We start from the raw sequence: 24,598 nt of genomic DNA on the forward strand, positions 1-24,598 counted from the left end.
TTCTAGGACATTCTTCAGGAATGCCAACTGGGTCATTCTAAAGGCATGAAGGCCGCCAGGCAATTCTCTGTTTGGCAGGACTGTCCTGAAACTGCAGGATATCTATCACAACGGCAGCCTGCCCTGCAAACAATAAGATGGCATAAAACAGCCCCACCAATTTCCCAAATGCCCTTCAGAGGTCAATACTGCCCCCACTGAGAAGTACAGACACAGTTCAACTCTGTTCACCCTCATTTTCGCCTGAGAACACAGAGGCCCTGTGAGGTTAAGTGATTACACTCACAGCAGGTTACTCACAATGACACAGCCGGTTTTAGGAACAAGTCTCACAACCAACACACTCGCACTTCGTCCCCTCCCCTCCCCTCTTTCCCCTGCTCCTGGCTCAGATTTTTCACCCCGCATTCTGCAATCATCAGCCTTAGCTTTTAAACAACTGTGTCACTCTGCCCCCACACCTCACGCATTCTGCCCCGAATTGTGTGTGCTGACTTGTCCCCATTGCACAGCAAATCTCATTCATGTGGTCACAGCCTGAGCCTTATTAATTCAAATCACAAAGATTTCTAATTCAGTGTTCCCCATCTTGAAGCAGAGCCACCTCCTGACAGTCTTTGGGACCTCCCAGCTCTCAGCCAGCTCATTCTGTCAGTTCCTTTCCTCCCCCACCTCCCTCTCAGCACCCAGGAGAACGCATTGCACAAGGCTCCCTCTGCCCAGGCCGGCAGATGTATCTGCAGTCTTCCGTTAATGTCCCCCTGCCGACTTTTTCCTTAGTCCTTATTTCATAAAAATGGGAAGTATGTTAAAGTTCGCACCTAAGCAGACCTGCAATCCTTCATATTCGTCAACTTCCATAGACCTCTATTCAAAGTAGCGCTTTCTTTCCGAGGGCTTGGAAATTTCTTTCAGTGGCTGCCCCAAATCTGCTGAGGTAATCCCTGATCTAATCCCCCTATAGAGTCAATGACTACTGCTTGTCAGGCAATAAATTGCGAGGATACCGCCTCCCAGTGTCTCTGTTCATGCTCTATGTCCAAGAGAAATGCCCTCTTGCTGAAAAACAAGTTTTAGATTTCCTTCAAAATCTGGTCCCTGTTAATATCCTCAAGGAAGCTTTCAAGCTCTCGGCCCATACTGATCTCAGAATTCTCCAGTTATTAATAATGACAGATTATTTGCAGAGATGAAAGCCATCTTTAGATGACCTAGTCAAATCATTTTATTTTTCAGATGAAGGAACCGGGATCCAGGGAGGTGAGGAAACAGTCTCCAATCATATAACTGGTGGTTTTCAGACAGGCTGCCGCTCCATTCTCTGCCTTCCTGCCCATCTCTTTCAAATAGGCCAATGAGTAACATTTGCAAGCCTTCCCCCCCCCACCCCCCCCCAAAAAATACCTTTTTTTTGTTTAAAAACATGCTTTTGGATAAATTTAATTCTTTGCTTCATACTGCCATTCATTCGGTACTTAAAATGGAAATGTTTTTATTTGTTACATGTTTTCATACTAAATGGAAACTGAATGCAAATATCCAGTTCCTATTTCCCTTGTTCATTTCAGTTTTTTTTTTAAGTCAAAAACCACCTCCAGTTTGCTTTCGAGGATAATATAGCCATGCCAAACAATCTTAAATGGAGCAACCAAATGAATATCACAAATGAAGCTTTTTTTGTTTTGTTTTGTTACATTTTGGTTTCACACCAGGTTTACTTTACATTTGCTTTTCCTCTATTTTATAACTATATAGGAAGGATGAAGTATAGAAAATCACAATATTTAATCTGAAATCATTTTTTAAAGTTCTGCAGTGTGGCTTGCATGCCTAATTAACCACTGTTAATTAGTCAGCAACGATTCACACACTTTCAGCTCAGGATAGCTGTCTCCTTGCAATTTCTCACCCCTCAGTCATTAAGGTGATAAATGCCTGAATGACTGGATTATTTCCATCCTTTTAAAAAACTTTTCACTATTTGCCTTTTTAAAATTAATGTGCCACCCGTTGATTTTAATGATATCTGAAGAAAACCACAGCCAAAGCCCAGAATGGCAACTCATTTAGACATGCAGGTAAAGTATTACTGTACTGAGTGCACTTCGTCAGCCTTAAAAACCTGATGTTTCGATCCTTTGAAGGACTTCTATCCTTCGAAGTTATTTTATGCTCTATTTTAAACACAGTCAAAATGTGGAAAGGGAAAGTGATGGTCTCCCAAAGCCACTCAACTGAATGACAAAATAGGAAAAGGCTTCAAAGATACTGGCTCAAATTTCATTTTGTTAATCTCTAGACCCACAGAGTAATTCACACACACACACACACACACACATTCACTCCTCTCTTTGAAAGAGGTTTTTAATCACTGATCTGTTTTTAGCTTCTTCCCAACTCTGCTTCAAGCTTTTCATCTCTCCATCATTAAGGAAACACACCTTACTGAAGTATTTTATAAACTGTCTAAAAATTTCAATTAGCTATTTTTATCTGCATGAGAAGTGTTCAGTGAAATTCTCATTACAACCATCCGATATTGAAGCAAATTCGTGTCAGATGAGCTAAGCAGGTGATGCTCATGAAAATCCTTAATACATGTCTATGACACAAAGGAGTGAGGCCACAAGCTGCCTGCCTAGCTCTATTATGAATATGTCACTTACCTCTCTGGCCTACTTCCTTCCTTATAAATCAAGGGAGTAGCGAATGTGAACATACTATTTATTTAAGTTTCAAAACCCTATGGTTCTAGGAAGTTACCAAAAAAAAAAATCAACATTTTTCTGTTACATGCCTCAACGAAGAACATGGATTTTTCTTAAACACACACACACACACACACACACAGAGTTGGCCTTTCTATGAGAGCTAAACTACGACTCTCTTTTACATACAACTCAGCACATTACCTCATGTTAAATGTGGCCAACTGAATCTATAAATAATTCCTAAGTTTCATTTTCATAAGGTGTCATTTCTACTTTTCATTTTTTAAATATTGACAAAATCGCTAGGAAAAGAGCAAAATAGCCAAAAGGGAATAACCATCACAACGATGCCAGTAGCTTGCCCTTACTGAGCTCTAGCCGTCAGCCGGGAACTCGGTTCAGCATTTGCATGGGTGTTTTTGCATTTTCCTCCTCACAACAACCTTACTCTTCGGATTTGCCAGTTGAGAAACAGAGGGACAAAGTTGTTAAGTAACTGGACAAGGTTATACCCTAAGTAGGAGATCTGGGTCTGGCAGTGCACCTTCCACTCACTCAGGTGGCGAACCCCTTTACCTGCCGACGTCAAATTAAGGAGGCTGAGTAGCAACATGAAGGTTAGTTCAGTCTGACACTCGCCAGCTACCTATCCCTGGAACTCAGTGTCCACATCTACAATGAATGTGGATGGTGGAGCAGCTTTAGCATTCCACTACCTAGTGTCGTAATCTGTAAAAATCCATGTGAGTATACACCCCAGACATCTAAAAAGACGGGCATTTCTCTCAGGAGCATCTCTCATAGCACAGCCGCCTACTGCTCTTTGCCTTACTTTGAATAAATGGATCTATAACCAAGGAAGCAGCCTTGGTTCCCTGCCCTAAGAGATATGAGAAAGTATTTCAGAAGGAATGAGAGACGGAGACTTGTTTTTTCCACACCTCTTGTCCCTTGCATGATACCTAGAATCAATCCCCCTCCCTACGTCCCGAGGACTACCTGTACTGCCAATCAAACAGCTCTCAATGCCAGACCAACTCTCACTCCAAGTTCAACCAACAGCTACCCACACCATCCTGTTCCACCCACTCTGCTTGTACTTGCCCACCACTGAAGGAGCAATGGGATCCCATCTAAGGACTGACCAGTAAGGGGCCAGAGGTTTTTTTTTTTTAAGAGAGAGAGCACTCGCATGCACAAGCAAGTGGGGGAGGGGAGGGGCAGAGGGCGAGAGAGAGAAAATCTTAAGCAGGCGCCACACCCAGCACGGAGCCCAACACGGGGTTCGATCTCATAACCCTGCTATCATGACCTGAGCTGAAATCAAGAGTAGACAACGCTTAACCGACTGAATCATCCAGGTGTCCCACCAGAGACCATTTTAAATGGCAACTCTCATTTCTGCTACAAGTATAAAACAGATCCACCCAAAAACCCTGGCTGGTATCACTCAGGTCAGGCACTTGATGTGGTATATCAAGCGTGAGGCTCTGATTCTCTCCTGGCTGTACTCCAGAGGGGGTTGTTGAATGGTGAGAAATGTGGGAGAGAATGGGGAGAGCAGATTAGGCCAAGCTTCCTCACATCTGACACAGTTGGTCAGTGTTCCTGTGGCAGACGGGAAAGTAATACAGCTCTGGCAAGTGTAGTCAATGTTTGCTTACATATGAAAGTGGTAAGTACTGTTAGTTTTGCTTTCTGACCACCCGTAAGGGTTAAATGACCCCCCACCCCCATGAGCTGCAGAGGGGCCAACAGGTCAAATACCACCACTAGAACCTACATCATGGGGTCATCCATTAAATACAGCTTAAGGTAGTCCTTGAATCTTCACAAATGTATGAAACCACCAAACTATCCCAAATCAACCACTGACTCTCTAAAAAAAAAAAAAAAAAATGGGGGGTGCCTGGGTGGCTCAGTCGTTAAGCATCTGCCTTCGGCTCAGGTCATGATCCCAGGGTCCTGGGATCGAGTCCCACATCGGGCTCCCTGCTCACCGGGAAGCCTGCTTCTCCCTCTCCCACTCCCGCTGCTTGTGTTCCTGCTCTCGCTATCTCCGTCTGTCAAATAAATAAATAAAATCTTTTAAAAAAAATAAAAATAAAAAATAAATAAAATAAAATAAAATAAAATTTAAAAATGGTGTGCATGCCATGAACCTCCTCATCATGCCCTTAGCATCTCCCAAGTCAGAGTTCATGCTAAAAACATTCCTTTATAATCTTTTATGAAGATGGAATAAAAACACTCTACTCATCTTTGGAGTTCAACATAAGTACTACACTTTGTAGAATTTCAGTATTAGATTGTTGCAGTAATACCAGTAATACTTTCAAAAGTTTTTTTAAACATTTTATTTATTTATTTTGATGGAGAGAGAGAGAGAGACAGTGAGAGAGGGAACACAAGCAGGAGGAGTGGGAGAGGGAGAAGCAGGCTTCCAGTTGAGCAAGAAGCCCGATGTGGGCCTCGATCCCAGGACCCTGGGATCATGACCTGAGCCGAAGGCAGACGCTTAACGACTGAGCCACCTAGGCGCCCCACTAATACTTTTTAAAAAAGATTTTATTTACTTATTTGAGAGAGAGAGAGAAAGAGCAGGTGCAAGGGCAGACTCCCTGCTGAACAGGGAACCTGACACAGGGCTCGATCCCAGGACCCTGAGATCATGACCTGAGCCGAAATCAGACATTTAACCAAATGAGCCACCCAGGCGCCCTTGTTGCAGTAATACTCTTTAAAATGCCTGAAAAATAAAAGACATGCAGCAGGCACTTCACTTAACAACATTCATCAGGGATTCCAGGTTCCGTTCCTTCCATTACCAGCTGTGTGTGAGTAACCTTGACCAGCCATTAAACATTCATCAGCGATTGTAGGTTCTGTTCTTGGTTCCATTACCAGCTGGCTGTGGATTACCTCCAATAGCCATTTTAGCTCTCCCAACCTCTGTCTGCTCATGTATAAAAGAGTTACCAAATGACATCTGAAGTCCCCAGGATTACAACATAAAGTATTATCCTTGAAAATTATTTAAGAAGCAGTGATATATCTGAAAACAGATGAAGAACTGCTTGTATATTTTTTAATTAAAAAGGGGGGGTGCCTGGGTGGCTCAGTCGGTTGAGCAACCAACTCTTGAACTCAGCTCAGGTCTTGATCTCAGGGTCGTGAGTTTGGGCCCCGTGTTGGGCTCCATACTGGGCATGGAGCCTACTTTAAAAAAAAAAAAAGAAAGGAAACTAGAACATTCAGGGGCAATAATACCATTAAATTTTTATATCTCTGAACCTAGATAAGTAAATCACAAGGCCAGATCTGAAACTTAAATTAAGAGATTGCCAGGGTCCTAGTGCCAAAGGTCAAACTTACTTTCGCTAGCTGATATATTCACCACCTTTCTTTGTTCATAAAAATCATACTCACTTAGAATTATGAGTAGCTAGTATTAGCCAGTTTGGTGAACTGTTACTTTCACTAAACATAAGAACTTAAAAATTCTGGCTTTAAAAGAAATAAGGCACTGTTTTAAAGTATTTAGAGCCTACCTCTTCATTAGATTAGAGGTACATGTGCTATTCGTCAAACTCCCAGAGCCGTCCTAAAATTGAATGTTGAATGCTTGGAGAATATTCATTGACAGACCAAAAACAGCAATGGTGAAAACACTGTTCAGAATCTTGTCACTAATAAAAGAGAAAGGCTCCCTGGCTCTTTCCCTGGACACACATTCCCCATCTTCTTGTCTCTTCCCAATGCCATTCAGGAGTTGCTTCTTCCTAGGACTGTATTTTCCTTGTCCTTGCAAAAACCTTTGCTCCAAAACCCCAAAACTCCATCAAAGCTAGGAGTAATTTTAATGTGTGAAGAGTAAAGGGAATACAAGATAGCAGTAACTTAAAAGTAAAACATAAAACTTTTCTATGAGGGGCGCCTGGGTGGCTCAGCCGGTTAAATGTCTGCCTTCGGCTCAGGTCATGATCCCAGGTCTCTGGGATTGAGCCCCACATGGAGCTCTCTGCTCAGCGGGGAGTCTGCTTCTCCCTCTGCCCCTCCCCCCCCACTCCCACTCATACTTGTACTCTCTCTGAAATAAATAAAAACAAAAAAAACTTGTGTATGAGTACTATCCATATTTTGTTTACCAATTATGCTTCACATTTCCACAAAGTGTAATTACACCTATGGATATAAGAAAACGAAAAGGCAATCTGTGCATACAAGAACACCAGGCTCCCCATGGGGGAGGAACAGCATTCCCAAGGGTGGGGGAGGGTGGAATCAAACTGTGCCCCACTGAGCCCCAGGGATCCATATAGGTGGGCCCTTTCCCATCTCTCCAAGCAATTTTTACACAAAGCACGAAATCAAATTCCACCTTACTTCTCTGGGCATGTATTTGAACCTAAACGTATCACTGGCTAAAAAAGCTGCAGTTCTCCATTAATCTTTTTTCTAAGTCCAGGGTGACACATTTGTGCTCAAGAAAAATGGCATAAGTAAAGATGTTGCTCACACACATCCCACACGCTCAACAGATGCCCAGCAAAATGCAGGAGTCACTGATGAAGCTCCTGCAACCTACAAATGTTTCTTGATCACCCGCTCTGCACTAGTCCCTCTTCTAGGCACTGCAGATACAACAGTGAACAGGACAGACAAAAAATCCCTGTCTTGTGTATCAAATACACTGAGGTTTAGAAAACAAAACAGCTATAAAAGGGACCTATGGAAACGCTGTGGGAACTTTAATATGGATTGCATGTTAGACCATAATTATCTTCAGTGTGACAGTGGTATAGTCCAGTGGTTTCCAAACTTGTCTGCACATTGAAATAGTGCCGGGAGCTTCAATCAATCAATCAATCAATCAATACTGATGCCATTGGCCTGTCCAAGAATTAGTCCGGAGTATGGCTTGAGTTTTGGAATTTTAAACTTCTTTAAATTAAACCTATGAATCCAGATGTAAGATTTATGTGTACACATAAATACACATTTCTAAGTGCTTACAGTTTTCACAAGAAAAGTTGGGGACATGGAATCAATCAGCTTGTTCACTAGATTGTCTTAGAGAGGATACTGTCCTGAGTACAAAATTCAGCAATTCCCAAGCAGAAAACTACTTTCAGAGGCCAGGAACTGTTTCAGAATTCACCAAGTGAATTCTTCATTTGAGCTTACTACAATCATTTTACTATAAAGTCCTTTTGTTTCAGTGCTTGTTTTAAAATGTTTTAAGAAGTTCTAGTTCAAAACCGTCCTATCTTTGAAAGAACAGTACCTCACTGACATTATTCTGAGTATTAGAATACATTTGGATTTTATCTATATTGATCCTAAAAACACACTTTAAAGTACGTTTTTAAATTTTTTTTTTGATGTAGTGTTCCATGATTCATTGTTTGCGTATAACACCCAGTGCTCCATGCAATACGTGCCCTCTTTAATACCCATCACCAGGCTAACCCATCCCCCCACCCCCTCCCTTCTAGAACCCTCCGTTTGTTTCTCAGAGTCCACAGTCTCTCATGGTTCATCTCCCCCTCCAATTTCTCCCCCTTCATTTTTCCCTTCCTACTATCTTTTTTTTTTTTTAAACATATAATGCATTATTTGTTTCAGAGGTACGGGTCTGTGATTCATCAGCCTTACACAATTCACAGCGCTCACCATAGCACATACCCTCCCCAATGTCTATCACCCAGCCGCCCCATCCCTCCCACCCCTACCACTCCAGCAACCCTCAGTTTGTCTCACTGATATAAAGTACATTTTTAAATAAATCTTTACTATACATTTGATTTGTCCTAATTTGCCTTTCTCCTAAAGATGTAACAAAATGTTCCAATTAATATTATATAATCAGTCTATTCTAGTGCCATCTGTCATCTGGACAGCTATTATTCATAAGGGAAGCTGTAGTTATAAGTCATTATTTGTATCTTACCAACTTGATTTTTTTTTTCCTGGCAAAAACATAAAAAGGAATAGTGAGAAATATAGCTGGAAAAGCAGACTGGAGCCCTGATTAGAGAGAGAGCCATACTTAAGCGTGTACTCCTTTGTAAAGTACTTACTAAGAACCTAGTATGCACATGCAATGTAGATGCCATTGTGAACAAGCCAAACAGGATCCCAAATGTATAGTCACGTTAGGAATACAGACAAGCATGCATGACACAATTAGAGTGTTGCTTCTGAAAAGTTAATAGGATGATCGGAATTAAAAGAAACTAGACTAGGCTTGCATTAAAAGTGTAGAATGTACACAATAAAAGGAGATTCTTTCTGAAAACAAAATTTAATGGTATAGTCCTCCTGACCCAGTTGCTTTCCATCTCACTTTTCTTCTCCTGACTGTATTAGTTACATGTAGTTGCCAGTTACTACAAACCTGGTGGCTTAAAATTTATCCTCTCATAATTCTAGAAGCTAGACATTCAAGTTCAGGATCACTGGCCCCAAGGTGACAGTGAAGCTATCCTGCCTCCAGATCCACTCCTTGCCTTCTCCCTGTGCATCTGCTGGTAGCAGCATTCCCTTGCTCTTGGCTCTCACCGCGTTGACTTCAACTTCAGCCTGGCATTTTCACATGACATCTGGGTGTGTCTGTGAAGTCGCCCTCTGTCTTTTCCAAGGATGATGGTGATTGCATTTGGGGCCCAACTGGATAATCCGGGGTATCCTTCCATCTCAAAATCCTTAAGTTAATTGCATCTTCAAAAACTCCTTTTCCAAATAGGTAACATTTACATATTCTGAGAATTAGGACCTTAAATCTTGAGCAGCCATTATCAGACTACTACACCCACATAGAAAGACAAAGAGAGAAAAAGGACGACGGGGAGATAAACCAGCTTGACTAAACCAGAGCATTTACGATGTGTTCTGCTCCAAACACATCTAAAGAGTTCACCTGCTTCTATACAGGTCCTGAAATGCAAGGCTGTTTGCTCCTGTTACATCTGTGTACTTATGGCGAGAATTTAGTTAAATGAGATGGGAAAGGACCATACAGACTAAAAGTAGTATTTACTATTTTTCTCTCTTCTGCCTCCTTAGTCATAACCTCAAGTATCTTTGCAAAACAGCTTCTGTAAGTTTTACTTACCCATTTCAGAACTCTGGCTTGTTTCTTTGCCATATTAAGTATGGGGAGAAAGAGCCCCAGAAAGTTCAGCAAGGCAGCCCAGCACAGGGCCGGTTCTTTGGAGTCTTTACGACCATAGTTCTGGCGGAACTCTGCAGCCAGAACTTCTCCAGTCTCTAGGATAAGAAAAGTGACATGGGCATTCACACTGGTGACATTCTAGTTATAGCCACTTCTCTCTAACTACAGAAGTCTTGGCTATAGATGCATTAGAAGGCTAAGGTCAGGGGTGCCTGGCTGGCTCAGTCGGTAGAACACGGGACTCTTGATCTTGGGGTCGTGAGTTCGAGCCCCATGCTGGGGGTAGAGATTACTTTAAAAAGAAAAAAAAGTCTAAGGCCAAAATCATATGGACGAGAAGAGTGGTAGAGAGAAACCTCTAGATTTCCAGTAAAAAAAAAAAAAAAAAAAAACATTTCCAGTCAAATCACTGAGGAGCCATTATGCCTTGTGTACTTTAACAATTACAATACTGGAGGCTAGACCAAATCTTTGCTTTCCTGACCAAACCATTTGACTAGAACAGTAACACATACCAGTTTATTTATTTATTTTTTATTTATTTATTTGACACAGAGAGAGAGAGCATAAGCAGGGGGAGTGGCAAGCAGGCAGAGGGAGAGGCAGGCTCTGTGCTGAGCAAGGAGCCCGATGTGGGACTCGATCCCAGGACCCCGGGATCATGACCTGAGCCGAAGGCAGACGTTTAACGACTGAGCCACCCAGGCGCCCAACACATACCAGTTTAATCCTGCCCTGCCCCATTATCTGGTCATCTAGATATGGAGAAATTCTGCTATTCTAGAATCCACTAAGCCAGTGATCCTTAGTTAAAATTCTTACTCAGAAGTATTTAATATTGTTAATATAGAAGGTTGAACCCTAAAAATGAAAACATTTTGATGTAAAATATTTAACGTGAATCAATAATAGCCTATATGCAAGCTCCATCAACTTTCTTCCCACTCCAGACCCGCATCAGTATATAAATTCAATTCTTAGCCTCTCAAGCAGGAATCAAGGTACCCCCTCATATGCTATGACACCATTACAAATATATTTCCATTTTATTTAAGCTATTGACATTTTTTGCTTTTTCATAAACAGAATCAATAAAACACTTCATTATTGCATTGGCTTAAAATACAGCAACAAGAAAGCAAATGCAAAATGAATAGTACACTAAAATCCACATACTACTCAAGGGTTATCTCACGTAGGGCAAGCACCATGGGAAAGTCCAAAGACATGTAAAAAAAACCAAAAAAACACTGAATTTCACTCTCTTGTTTTCTAAGAGTATGGTGAGCAATCTCACGGGTTCCATAATCTATACATAATACATGATCACTTATCAGCTTGCCTCAGATGGCAAATGTGACAGGCAGCTACCTAATGTGTGCACTGTGTCTCCTCCACTATCTCATCATGCACTATCCTTCCACTGCAGTGAAAAACCTACATTCTCTTATAGAACTCATCGTAACTTACTAAATTTAAAAATGCAACGATTGTGCCAATGGAACACACTGCAATTACAGAATCACAGAATTTTCTTTTAAAGATTTTATTTATTTATTTGACAGAGAGAGACACAGCGAGAGAGGGAACACAAGCAGGGGGAATGGGAGAGGGAGAAGCAGGCTTCCCGCGGAGCAGGGAGCCCAGTGCGGGGCTCAATCCCAGGACCCTGGGATCATGACCTGAGCTGAAGGCAGACGTTTAATGACTGAGCCACCCAGGCACCCAGAATCACAGAGTTTTTAAAAAGCAGGGTCACTAGAGATCATATGAAAGCAGACATTGCATCAATCCATATCATACTTTCTAGACAAAAGTCCTTCTGTCCCTCCTCTCCCCTCCCCAGTTTTGGTTGAAGCAAGGCAAGGACAATATTGGTGTAAGTATGAAGGCATGCCAGGGTCACCAATGAGAGAACCTCAGCTTTGGAATATAAAACCACCTGTGCAATTTCTCTTTGCCAAGCCGGAATACGGATATGACCACTGAGGCACACTTGTCTCACTTCCATGTGGCCTCGGGCTACTTCCGTTTCTGGCCCAGTCCCCAAAGCAACAGATGAGGTCTTAGAACCAAACAGCAGCACAAGAGTAGTCAAACCAGATCTGCCACCAACAGGGTGCAAATGAAATCTCCTGGACAACTGGGTGTCATTATCTGTGGATAGCTGTGGAAACATGGATTGCTGACACTGGTGTTTAGAGAGTCAAATTCTTTCATATTTGGGTAACACATTAAGATGACACTTTAGGGATACAAAGAAGGATGATTATGCCCCCAAACAGTCATACAACCAGCAATCATGTATTGATTGTACAGAGCATGCCTCACATTAACGAGACGTAGAGATTCAGGGATAAAGAAAACACCATGTCTAATGCTACCATGGTTAATATTCTAGACAGATACAAGAAATGTATACATGTAGCTGAGAAGAAACAAGGAACCACACAATAAAACACAAAAGAGAATGTGGTGTTCTTGAAAAACTCGCTCACATAAAGCATTTTACCAAAGAAAACATACTCCTAATAACACATTTTCATCAAAGGACATAGCTTCATAATATTACTATCTCCTATTGTCTGTTCTATTTCTCCTTCTCCCGCCTCTGCGTCTCCTTTCCTTTTTTCCTTACTCCTATGGTTTAAAGTAGTTATTCCCAGACTTACATACTCCAGAAAAAAAAAAAAATACTTTGGGGTAGAGGGAATCAACACAGAGTTGCAAACTTTTTACTTGCCAAAGAACAGCATTTTTTTTAAATGAAAAACTGGATATCTATTTGCACTAGCTTCATCTCAGCAAAGACATGATCACATAAAAGAATGTGATCGCATTCATTTAAGTATAAGCCACCAATATCAGAGCCTTTCATATTTGATTAGAAGTGTGAATTATAGGGCACCTGGGTGGTGCAGTCGGTTAAGTGTCCAACTCTTGGTTTTAGATCAGGTCGTGATCTCAGGGTCATGGGTTCAAGCCCCGTATGGGGCTCTGTGCTCAGCACAGAGTCTGCTTAAGACTCTCTCTCCCTCTCCCTCGGCCCCTTCCCACCCCCCTCAAATAAATACGTAAATCTTTTAAAAAATAAAAAAATAAAAAGAAGTGTAAATTATAGAGCAAGAAAGATACCAAATAACAAACTGGAGGAGAGAAAAACTCTTAAGGGATCAAATATGTAATGAAGCACAGAGGCTGGAGATGACAAAGACTCTCCCTAGTTCACAATTTTCACTAGGGCCAGCCCAGTTAACCGTTAACAAAGCGATACAAAGAAGCAAGGTGTATCTGTGTGTGCATGGAGTAGATGAGGTGAAGGAGGACACCATCAAGAATCTTAAAAATGATGCTGGAAGAATTGGAAAGTAATACAGAGGTGTTACCATGGGAGGGTTAGAATGCGATGCTGAGAAAACAGTGGTGAGAAAATGACTTTTTAAAGTGTGGATTGAAAAGTGCAGAAGCTAGAGGCCAAGAAACAAGCATTGACAGCGTGAGATGGTGGAAGTACAGATTAGGGTTGGAGCAGCGGAAAAATAAAGTGCAGAGCTGAGAGACTGGGCATCGGGGGGGACATAACAAAGCTCAGTAAGGGGCTCCTTGAACAGGCCGGCAGAGAGAGGTGGCAGTGATGACTCAGATGTCACGAGTGGAGAAAAGGCAGGCCAGCAACAGGACTGCCAGTGACACAGAGGAAATAAGAGAGGAAATGATGCATAAGATAGCTAAGAGCCACTATAAATAGCTACATGTCTGTGGTCTCTCCAGCAAGAAGGCATGTGTGAAACAGTCTGCATTCTACACCTTGGTTAAAATATAACTGGGAGAATAACAATGTATTAATGACACAAACTGTTGCTTTCCACAAACTGTTGCTTTAGCATAGATGTCTAGGAATGTGCCCATGGGGGGCGGGACAGGGGGAGGGGATACCAAGGGAAAGTTAAGTTAAATAGTGCCTAGCCCTGGAGCAGTGGTATAAGGGAACTTTAATTTTCTTCTTTGCACTTTTATTTTTACAAATTTTCTCTAATGCGAACGCTATTTTGTTGGTAGAAGTTTTGGAATTTCGTAACTATGTTAGAATGCTGTGTGTTCGTCTGTAAGTTTCATGGGCTCACATACACACACACGTGTCCACCTACTTTAGGTATCATAGAGCTTTTAGCACACTGGGGGCACTTCAAAACAGCATGAATACATCCACAGACGTTAATGTGGATCATCATGGTCTGCCATCTGGTGACTTTCACATACGCCACATATATCAGAAGTATGCAGACTGACCATACTTCAGCCACGTGAATCACAAAAGCCAAGAAATTTCAGTCCACTACGTAAGTTATTTAACCTAAAGCCTGACACTGCCAAGGACCAATGTCACAAAGAATTTTTCACTGAGATTTGTAAAAAATCCTTCTAGAATTGCAGAAGATCTCAGAATTTAAGATTTCCTAGTCTTAAATAAGGCACTGCATGGTAATAAAGAATGGATACTTCCAAAGTAAATTGAGCAAATGCAAATGCAGTATGCAGGATCACTGAAACAGACAATAGTCATTATTCCTCCCCCAAACTCTGCCCAAACTCTGTGGACTGTGGCCATGCAGCAGTCATTAAGACAAGAGACTCTGGGGATGCCTGGGTGGCTCAGTAAGTTAAGCAGCTGCCTTCGGCTCGGGTCATGATCCCAGGGTCCTGGGACTGAATCCCACATCGGGCTCCTTGCTCAGCAGGGAGCCTGCTTCTGCCTCTGCCTGCCACTCCCCCTGCTTGTCCTCTCACCCTCTCTCTTCAGCAATAAATAAATAAAATCTTAAAAAAAAAAAAAAAGACAACAGACTCTGGAAACCAGACTGCCAGGGTTCTGAGGCCAACTCTACGACTTTCCTAGTGTGTTGCCTTGAACAAGTTTACCAACCTCTGTGCCTCGGTTTCCCCACCTGTAAACAGAGACTATGATTATACCTACTTTCATGATATTGTGAAACACACAGGAGTCAAGGTTCATATACAGGACACTGTGAAGCACACAGTACAGTACTAGGGCAACTACGGGACACTGTACAGAGATTAACTAATATTATTCTTATCCTAAAGCAAGATGCTGAAAAAGCCTCAGCCTTCTCAAAAGTTATACTTAGATGCAACCGAAGACTGTGCAAATCATGTTGGTAACCATTTGATCGTTCTGCCATACTCAAAAATACAAAGTTGCTTTTTTTTCCTTCCCACTTCCTCTTATTTTCCCTCCTGACCTACATACAGAGATGAACACAGCTGATACTGGAGTTCCGCAAAAATAATGGCATCCCAAGAGTAAGAGGCTTACATGTTTTTTCCCCCTGCCAACTGCATCATGCTCCTTCCTCCTCAAGCCCTCCCCTAAGACACCAAGGAAAATTCTTTACTCAAAAATCCAGTGTGGTGATAATGACTTTTAAAATCAAAAGCAAGTTGGGGCACCTGGGTGGCTCAGTTGGTTAAGCGACTGCCTTCGGCTCAGGTCATGATCCTGGAGTCCCGGGATCGAGTCCCGCATCAGGCTCCCTGTTCGGCAGGGAGTCTGCTTCTCCCTCTGACCCTCCTCCCTCTCATGCTCTCTGTCTCTCATTCTCTCTCTCTCAAATAAATAAATAAAATCTTTAAAAAAAAAAAAATCAAAAGCAAGTTGACTCACTGTAAAAGAAAAAAGTCTGTATTAAGGGAAAATTAAATAAATATATATATTTACAAAAGGCTCTAAACTAGATCTCCCACCGTGCAACCCAGTCTCTAGGAACCCAAACTCTGATTATTTCAAGTCACTTGTCTGGATAAAAAATCTTTTCCCAGCTTGGCCACCCACTTGTGTACGAAGTGCCAGCACAAACTGAAATACGAACTTCCATGAGTGCCAACCCCCCCCCAACACACACACACACACACACACACACAGCCATGGTAAGCTGCTGTCCCCGTCAGCCCCGCTGTCATCTGCACTTGCCCTCTGCAGGCTTGGCTGCTCATCTCCTAGTGAGCCGCCTGTCTTTTGCCAGCCATTCGCCCAAGCTGAGAATTCTATTTTTTATTATTAGGGAGCCCTAGAAAGCCCACCCCACCCCTCAGTCTGGGCAAATGACAGCAGCTTCTAGCCTAGCACACCACCAGTAAGATATTGGACCAGTTTCCCCGTTGGGTAAGCTGGCAAATGCCAGAGGCGTACCCAGAATTCCCTTGTCTCCTCACAGGGAACTAACTTCTTCCAAGTTCAGTCTTTTCCCTGGGATACTAAGAAAGCCAACCACCTGGATATTCCCACAAAATATGGGCTGAGGACTTCTAGAATCCTCAGATTTTCAACCCAGAAGTATTTATAACAAACTTCCGGCTTTCTCCAGATTCACATTGCTTTCAGAAGTCAGGGGAACTGCCTTGTCAACTTTCACTGAATTATCTCCCTAAAAAACAAAACAAAAACATTTTTTTTTTAAAGATTTTATTTATTTACTTGAGAGCGAGCGAGAGAGAGAGCACAAGGCACGGGGGGCATGGAGGGGCAGAGGGAGAAACAAACTCCCTGATGAGCAGGGAGCCCAACATGGGTCTCGATCCCAGGACCCTGGGATCATGACCTGAGCCAAACGCAGACACTTAACCGACCAAGCCACCCGGGTGCCCCCCAAAAACCATTCTTTATAAACACATGGTTTCAACACTTCAAGATGTCAACTGGCTACAAGTGCTAAGGAGGTATTATGCTCACTTGTTTGGGATCAGCTTCTATATACCACACCCTCAGGACTTGAAACTCTAGTTCGTGGGTCTCAGAGAAATTGTAAACTACCACAGTTTCCCACCTTCCATATTACTGTGAATGGCAGAAACTACAAATGTTAACTCTGGATCGGCAAGGGTCTGAGCATCTACTGACACAGCGTGTGGCTGAAACCTCACTCCCAGAGAGTTAAGAAAGTGTTTCCTGCCTGTCTGGCGCTGACAAGCCATATCTCTTTCCTTGAGCATCCAGTAGTATTCTCCAGGCCACCCCAAGCACAGGCTCAAACCCCACCAAAGTAGGCCGAGCCCAAGGATGCTTCTTTCATTCTCTTTTCTGAGCACGGAAGGAGGTAGACAAGCATTTTGTTCTAGGAAGGCAGACTTCACTACAGGAAATGAACTTCCAGGCAGATACTTATATTCATACGAAAAGTCACCCTTCCTTCTAACCTACATCTTTACCTGTGTTGACCATCTCATGTATGGTCATGTAGCTCATGGTGCTACATTCATACTAGGACAGGTGGAGGAGGCTCCCTCAAATAGCCTAAGTTCCTCAGGGACCAAACATGTTTCTTTTGCTGCAGTGAGTTTATGTGCTTTACCTAATTTAATCTTCATATCACCACTGAGGCACAGAGGCCAGCAACTTGTCCAAGGTCATATAACTAGGAAGTCATGGATTCAAGATATGAAACCATGCTGTCTCACACTCCAGAGCTCCCTCTTCACCACAGCGCCATTACATCATACCTGTCTCAGTTCAGTAGATCCAAGGATCCATGAGCAGTTGGGTATTCTGAAAAGTGGGAAGGTCACAAGCTAATACTGATTGAAAGAAATCCCAGTTCTTCAGTCAAGATTGAGCTTTAAGGCTTGCCACAAATTGGCCTCAACCTCCCCTTCCAGCCTTCCCTTCCACCTCTAAGTACCCTGTTCTCTAGCCAAATTATAAACCTCATAGAATCAACCCCCATCTGAATATTGGGGAGGAAAACTTCCTCTACCCTACGGTCCTTCTAGCAGGACTTAGAATCAAATTGGCAGGAGACAGACTAATAGGAGAAAATCAAATTTAACAGGCGTATATACAGGGAATCCACACAGGCCTGAAAGTCTGAAGACAAATGGCAACAGGAAGCTTATAGGAGCTAAGGAGAGGAGTAGGGGCCTGAGGATACAAAGGGAGAAAGCTCATTAGCAGGAAGGTGAAAGGAGATGTTTGGAAAAAACGAGGTTGCCCTATTATGCAGATGAGTTCCTTAGGTAAAGGGGAGTCTCTCTTAATAGCTCTCTTCCTGGTACAGGCTCTTCTTTCCAATATAAATTTAGGCAGCTGACAGGGAGGCAGAGAGCTTTTCCTGCATCTACAGGGTTTGGGTTACTTTTTAGTAACTTTTTTCTTTTAAAGATTTTATTTATTTGACAGAGAGAGAGATAGCGAGAGCAGGAACACAAGCATGGGGAGTGGGAGAGGGAGAAGCAGGCTCCCTGCTGAGCAAGGAGACCGATGTGGGGCTTGATCCCAGGATCCTGGGATCATGACCTGAGCCGAAGGCAGACACTTAACAACTGAACCAGCCAGGTGCCCCTGGGTTACTTTTAACTCAAAATAATCTTTATGCCAAAGTGTCCATCTTGGGGCTACCTGCCCTTGGCCCCTACATGAACCTCCCTCTCCTCAGAATGCTCTTCCCCCGAAACCAAATCCTACCTAAACCACTCTAACAAGCACCCGTTCAACAAACTTCAAGGAGTTAGGACAGCACCATTTGCTTGCTCGTTTGCTTGTCTTTCTTAAAGATGCCCCCTCGTTAACAACTTCTGCACTGGGTAATGAAAACAAATGTAGCCACTACCAGTGATGAGGATTCCATCTTTTGGAGATTCAGTAGACTGATTCTAAGTGCACTGCATCTCATTACTGTCCAATATAAAAAATCTCTTTCTTTCTACCTCTTTGAGGATCTCAATGTCACAAGACCAAAAAAGAGGTAGATTCTAAGTACTTCTTTAACATTCAAAAACATATGTGCTGTTCTTCTTCTTTGTCTGGAATTTACTGAACAAGCAGAACCAGAGGGGCTAAGGCTAAATTTCCCACTGCTGACCACTTCTCAGCCAGGCCTCTGAGGCCCCTTCAACAGCTTGGGGACGAACTCATCCGTCTCTAGTCTAAAAGACGAGAAATCTGACAGCTGAAAGGCAAGGATTCTCCTCTCTCATGAAGATGGGAGCAGCCCCCAGGAAGCAGAAATGGGAAGGTAATGGTTTTGTATTTGAAAAACGTCACCAGAGGACTTGGAGGAAAGACGCGGGAAGGATAATCCACGTGCACATTATTTTGCAGGAGATGCCCTTCGGGCACAGTTTCAGAAATCACTGGGAGTGTGAAGACAAAGCACATACATATAGACATCTTTCTGGTCCTCTCTGCCATCCCTCGGAAAAATCACATATGTTTCCACTGGCTTCTCATGGGGACTTGAGAAAACAGAATCCCTGGAAAAACAATTCTTGCTAGACCTCCCTCACCCCCGGCATCTCAGCCTTCAAATTTCCATTCTGAATTCTGGAACTAGCAGAGGTTTGACTATTTAAGTCAACTTGTCATTTAAGTTTAAAAGGGGACTAGTTAATTTCTGTTTTTAAAATGATTACATAAATTGGGGCACCTGTCTGGCTCAGTTGGTAGAGCATGGGACTCTTGATCTCAGGGCTCCTGAGTTTAAGCCCCATATTGGGCCTAGAGCTTACTATAAACAAGCCAACCAACCTAAATTTAAATTATGAATCTAATGCTAATAACCAGAAAACATGATTGCTTTGGCTAAACAGTCCATTCGTAACATTTTATTCATCATGAAATCAATACAAATTTCCTGCCCATGTAAATCCATATGTACGTGTGTATACAAAATGATTTGCATGGAAATTATAAGTGAAAATAAAGCAAATGACTTATTTATAAAGTACAAATATCATCCTCACAAATGTGCAGTGTCTAAAGTGGTACATGCCATTAAAATGAATAAAACCACTGAACTAAATACATGCTTACCAGACAGATTGCTACAAAGGAGACACATACTTAAAAAAGTCTTAAATATCTGGCATGGCTTACACCAAAATGGGAGATTTTTACCCTAGTCTCAAGTTATCTATCCCTACGTACAACATATTAATTCCCCAAACAGAAAATGATTCATGTTTCAAATATAATAAAACATGCTGACAAACCAGAGAGTAAGGAACAGTTGATCATTTACATTACTCTCAAGTACAATTTTAGAATCTGTAGATAAGGTTCATTTTCAAACAAATAATTAATACTGTCCCTGTTTACTTCTTATCTGAGATGTAATGCAAATAAAATATTAAATAGCATAAATTCACTTTGAAAATACTGATGCATGGGGAAGAGGATACATATCTACAGTTCTGCATTAGGTAGACTCGTAGCATTTACTATTCCTCTCAAAAAAGAAGGAAAACATTTCCTACTATGATTTCATACATGTCACAATTTAGAAGATTCATTAGGGATCAAATCAATCTTATATGCTTTCACAACATTTGGAAGTTTTCTTAAAACCTCCGAAACTGCAAAGTCACTTCAGTGCTGTCATCACTGATTCAATACAAACTACTTTTGAGTTATGGAAAAAAGATGCCAGTGGTATGCAAAAACATAGTGTAACAATCGCTTTGCACTTTCATCATCTGTGTATTGGACTCCATTTAAGCTGTTCTTTGATGAGTAATGTAAGGCCTATTCTATTACTGCACAAAAGCCTCACAATTTAACAGGCTATTCAATCATGACTTTAGTTCACTAAGAAAAAATGGGGGGTGGAGGGGAGTAGCAGGAGTACGTGAGGGGGAGGAAAGGCGGTGAATGACCCAGAAATGGTCACCTGCAGCACAAATACACCAACACTTTCCCTACCCCTGTTGATAAAGGACTGCCCAGACTTTGGCCCCAGCCCTTATCAGCTGAGGCCCTAGGAACCCTGGGGATTCCACTTAAAGAGCCAGCAGATAGGGATGGGGGCAGGGAAGACCTCGAATGAAGCAGACCCTTTGCTTTAGCCATCACCGGGAGATGATCTCTCTCCATCTTACAATGAATTTTGTGAACCTTCACATTCTGCTCAGTAAGCTAGTATTTCCTAATGAAATTCACCCTTTCCATAATTCCTTCAAGATGCTTGGATTATTGGGCTATTAGCCGGAAATCTGAAGACTGGCTTTCTCCAAGCTTTCAAGCTCACTGGCCAAGGGTTCTCAGAACAAAATCTAGTAAGAGACATTTTTCACCTCAGTGCTATCAATTAAAAAATAAAAGAAGGTACACCTGAACAGGTGCTTCCCTGGCCACATACCCAGGAAGCATAATTGAGGGGATGTGAACCCCCCCCACAACAGCAGCAAACAAATGGTCTCTGGCAAATAGCTCATCCATGTAATCTCCCCCCCACAGTCTGTTTTCAGGTCCCCGAAAGGCTGCCAAGCGGCTACATACGTGCCTCCCTGTAGCCAAGAGCTCTGGCAACTTCTCTGCGCACCTGCCTGATGCTCCCACGGCTGGTCAGCCCACCGTGGCCTTCCTGGGTCCTTGGCCGCCCCTGCAGCTCACCTCCATTGCCTTGGGGGCCCCAGGCACAGCCTCAGTGCTGACACTACCTGACACTCTCTAAGGTGACAGGGGCCACTGTCCCTCACTTCCACAACTGCTCTCCTCTTCTAGGCTCTGCCTACTTGCTTGTTTTTGACCCTGAAGCCCAGGCCCACCCCTCTTCCCTAGACTGAGACCACTGGGCCCACTGGCCTCACAGGAGGCTTTTTTGTCAATTTTGTTTTTATATCATGAAATGTTTTACTCTTTGCAAAACACATGCTTCCTTCCTTCTCCCCAGGGAGGCAGGTTATCCAGGGGGCGAAGCTTGCCTCAGTCGGCCCCCTTCTCAAGACCACTCCATCATGCTTGGGCTCCTCAGCAGCACACAATTCACATCTTCCTTCCCCTCTCTGTCCTTCCTGCACGCGATCTGCACACTGGGCAGTTAGGTAAGACCGCCCCATGCAAACCATTTGCCTGGGTGCAGAGAAAGGATATGATGTCATGGAGCTTAAAAAGGCACAGAACGACAGTAGACAAATAGAAAAGCAGGCAGACATCCCCCAAAGAACTCTCCCTGGTAAAGCGACACAAGGATGGCATCCTAGGAAAGCGGGAGCACTTTGGACACAGAATTCTGTTTTTGCTAAGATTAGCAATTTGTGGCAGCGGGACATTTATGGGAACATGTCATGCAGGGACACCTTGGCCTGGAAATCAGCTATTTATAAAACAGGTCTAGGTTTAGGACCAAGAATAAGGCAGTCCCAAACCTTCAGCTTTCTTAGAAGTTTCAAATTACTTCGCCTACAAATGAGAAGCTCCAGAGAGGACTGTGGGGAGGTGATCATTTGGCTAATAGCTATAAGCTAAGAAAACCTATTTGCTATGAAAAATATCCAGGGCTAAAAGATAGTTACAAGTATATGCTCCCCAGCCAGCCAACCCTCACTCACCACCTTCTTAAATATCTTCAGTAACTGAATCAAAAGTGCTTTTGAGACACCAAATAGGACATTTTATTTTGAGACTTTTGAGTCTGTGGTAGGTCAAGGCTTTAATGTCCTTGGAGCGCCTTGAAGTATTTGAATGCCTTGAATTGTTTCTTAGCAACTGTGAGAATTCCACACTTTCACAGCTAATGAGAATGCTCATTTGGATTTCAGTGGAAATTTCTCACGCAACAGAAAGGGTCCTAAGACTATCTAGATGGTTGGAGAAGACCTACAGACAACATGGACTCACAGCTGTCTTACCGTCCTATTTCAAGGCTAAGGAAAAATTGATTATTCACCTTTTATAGAGAAATACAACCACCTAGGGGCGCTTGGGAGGCTCAGTCAGTTAAGCATCTGCCTTAGGCTCAGGTCATGATCTCGGGGTCCTGGGATCAAGCCCCACATCTGGCTCCTTGCTGAGCCTGCTTCTACCTCTCCCTCTGTGCACACTCTCTTGCTCTCTCTCAAATAAATAAATAAAAAATCTTAAAAAAAAAATTACAACCACCTAATGGCAAAGACAGTGGTGGTGGTGGTGGTGGTGTTTTAAAAAAGCATACCTTGAGGGCGCCTGGGTGGCTCAGTTGGTTAAACGACTGCCTTCGGCTCAGGTCATGATCCTGGAGTCCCGGGACCGAGTCCCACATCGGGCTCCCGGCTCAGCGGGGAGCCTGCTTCTCCCTCTGACCCTCTCCCCTCTCATGCTGTTTCTCTCTCTCTCTCTCTGGAAGGAAGGAAGGAAGGAAGGAAGGAAGGAAGGAAGGAAGGAAGGAAGGAAGGAAGGAAGAAAGAAAGGAAAAGGAAAGGAAGAAGGAAGAAAGGAAGGGAGGGAGGGAGGGAGAGAGAGAGAAGAAAGGAAGGAAGGAAGGAAGGAAGGAAGGAAGGAAGGAAGGAAGGAAGGAAGGAAGGAAGGAAAAGGAAAGGAAGAAGGAAGAAAGGAAGGGAGGGAGGGAGGGAGGGAGGGAGAGAGAGAGAAGGAAGGAAGGAAGGAAGGAAGGAAGGAAGGAAGGAAGGAAGGAAGGAAGAAAAAAAAGGCATACCTTGGTACTGTGGTGTCACACTGCTTCTGGGAGATTTCTCAATGCATCTGAAGACAGTTTCAAGTTTATAAATGCCCGCTGATGGAGAGAAAAAAGAACCCCCCCCTCCCCCCATCCAGGGCTTTCTCCTCTATCCTATCTACAGGAACCTTCCCTTCCCCCATGAGCCCCTGTGGCCCCTACCACATCCCTGGCATGCCCAGACTGCTGTTTTAAAAGACCCAGACCAAGGCCTGCTATGGAAGACATCTTTCCCACGGAGGCCTCATGGTCATTCAGACACACATGCCTTAAGGGAGAAAAATGAGAACTGCACTTACTCTATGCCTCTCAGTAGAAAGACAATGACCAGGCTTCACATCGGAATTAGTCTGTGTACAAACTGTGTGATCTGAGACTAGTTAGTCCATATACATGAGCTGCCTTTTTTAAGAAAAGGATAGTAATTCTCACCTTATGAGGATTAAACAAATTCCATTTTGAAGGGCTTTGCACATACAGTACTCAATAAATATCTGTTTTTCTTTTCCTCTGTGATTTAATTTGCCCCAGTTACATGAATAGCTGACCACAAAATGCCAGGAGACACCTCAAGGCCACACAAAATTATTTACTAAATGGAAGAATTTAGTAAAACTGTTTAGTCCTTCATTGCAGTAAAGGGTATCTTAGGGCCTGAAAGTAGTTAAAATGATCTCCCAAAGTGCCTATTTTATTACCAGTGAATTGCTTTGAATCTAGATTGGCATAACCTTATCTCAGTACCAAAATGAAAAGAGTTTTTACTATAAACAGGCACACAAACTACTAATCTGGTGTTCTACTGGAATTTAACTTCCTCTGTATATACTTCTAGAAACCACATTCAGTTTACAAAAGTTGGAGACAAGTAATTTCTATGAATGGCCAAGTGGTGAACACACGGAGAGCAGCCTGCCCAGGTCCAAATCTCCCCCCCATCCCCCCACCCCCGCCCAGTACCAGCTACAGGACCTGAAGTAAGTTACTTTACCACTCCATGCCTTTATCACGTGTCAACTGGAGCTAAAGCCACCTACTGCTTGGGTCGTTAGGAGTCGTCAATGAATTAAGATAGCCTCTCTAACTCAATGGTACTAGTAATCCTTACCTGAAGAAAACCAATGTTCTGCAAGGAAACACTAAGTTTGTCCTATTATTTTGAATGGAAAAAGCAACATATGAAGGTCCATCCAAGACCCTCAATCAGTTTTCTAAAATGTAACACACAGTAAAACCAATATGTAATTAACAACCCATCATGTTAAACG

The 24,598-nt window shown here is 42.9% G+C and overlaps 1 protein-coding gene across 5 annotated transcripts in view; it reads right to left on the minus strand.

Moving 5' to 3' along the window:
* ARHGAP18 (Rho GTPase activating protein 18) overlaps nt 1–24,598 on the minus strand; it is a 192,486-nt gene that overhangs the window by 85,671 nt on the left and 82,217 nt on the right. The window contains exon 1 of one of the 5 annotated variants that reach the window (XM_064598091.1): nt 9,829–10,265. The exons of the other annotated variants lie outside the window; for them this stretch is intronic. The gene's annotated coding sequence lies outside the window, so the exon portion shown is untranslated. Of the gene's footprint in view, nt 1–9,828; nt 10,266–24,598 lie in introns of those variants that run through there. 5 annotated transcript variants of the gene reach the window in all.

The sequence above is a fragment of the Mirounga angustirostris genome, unplaced genomic scaffold (genome assembly GCF_029215605.1).
Source record: "Mirounga angustirostris isolate CCGP_5_RB_7025 unplaced genomic scaffold, mMirAng1.0.hap1 SCAF_8, whole genome shotgun sequence".
NCBI lineage: Eukaryota > Metazoa > Chordata > Mammalia > Carnivora > Phocidae > Mirounga > Mirounga angustirostris.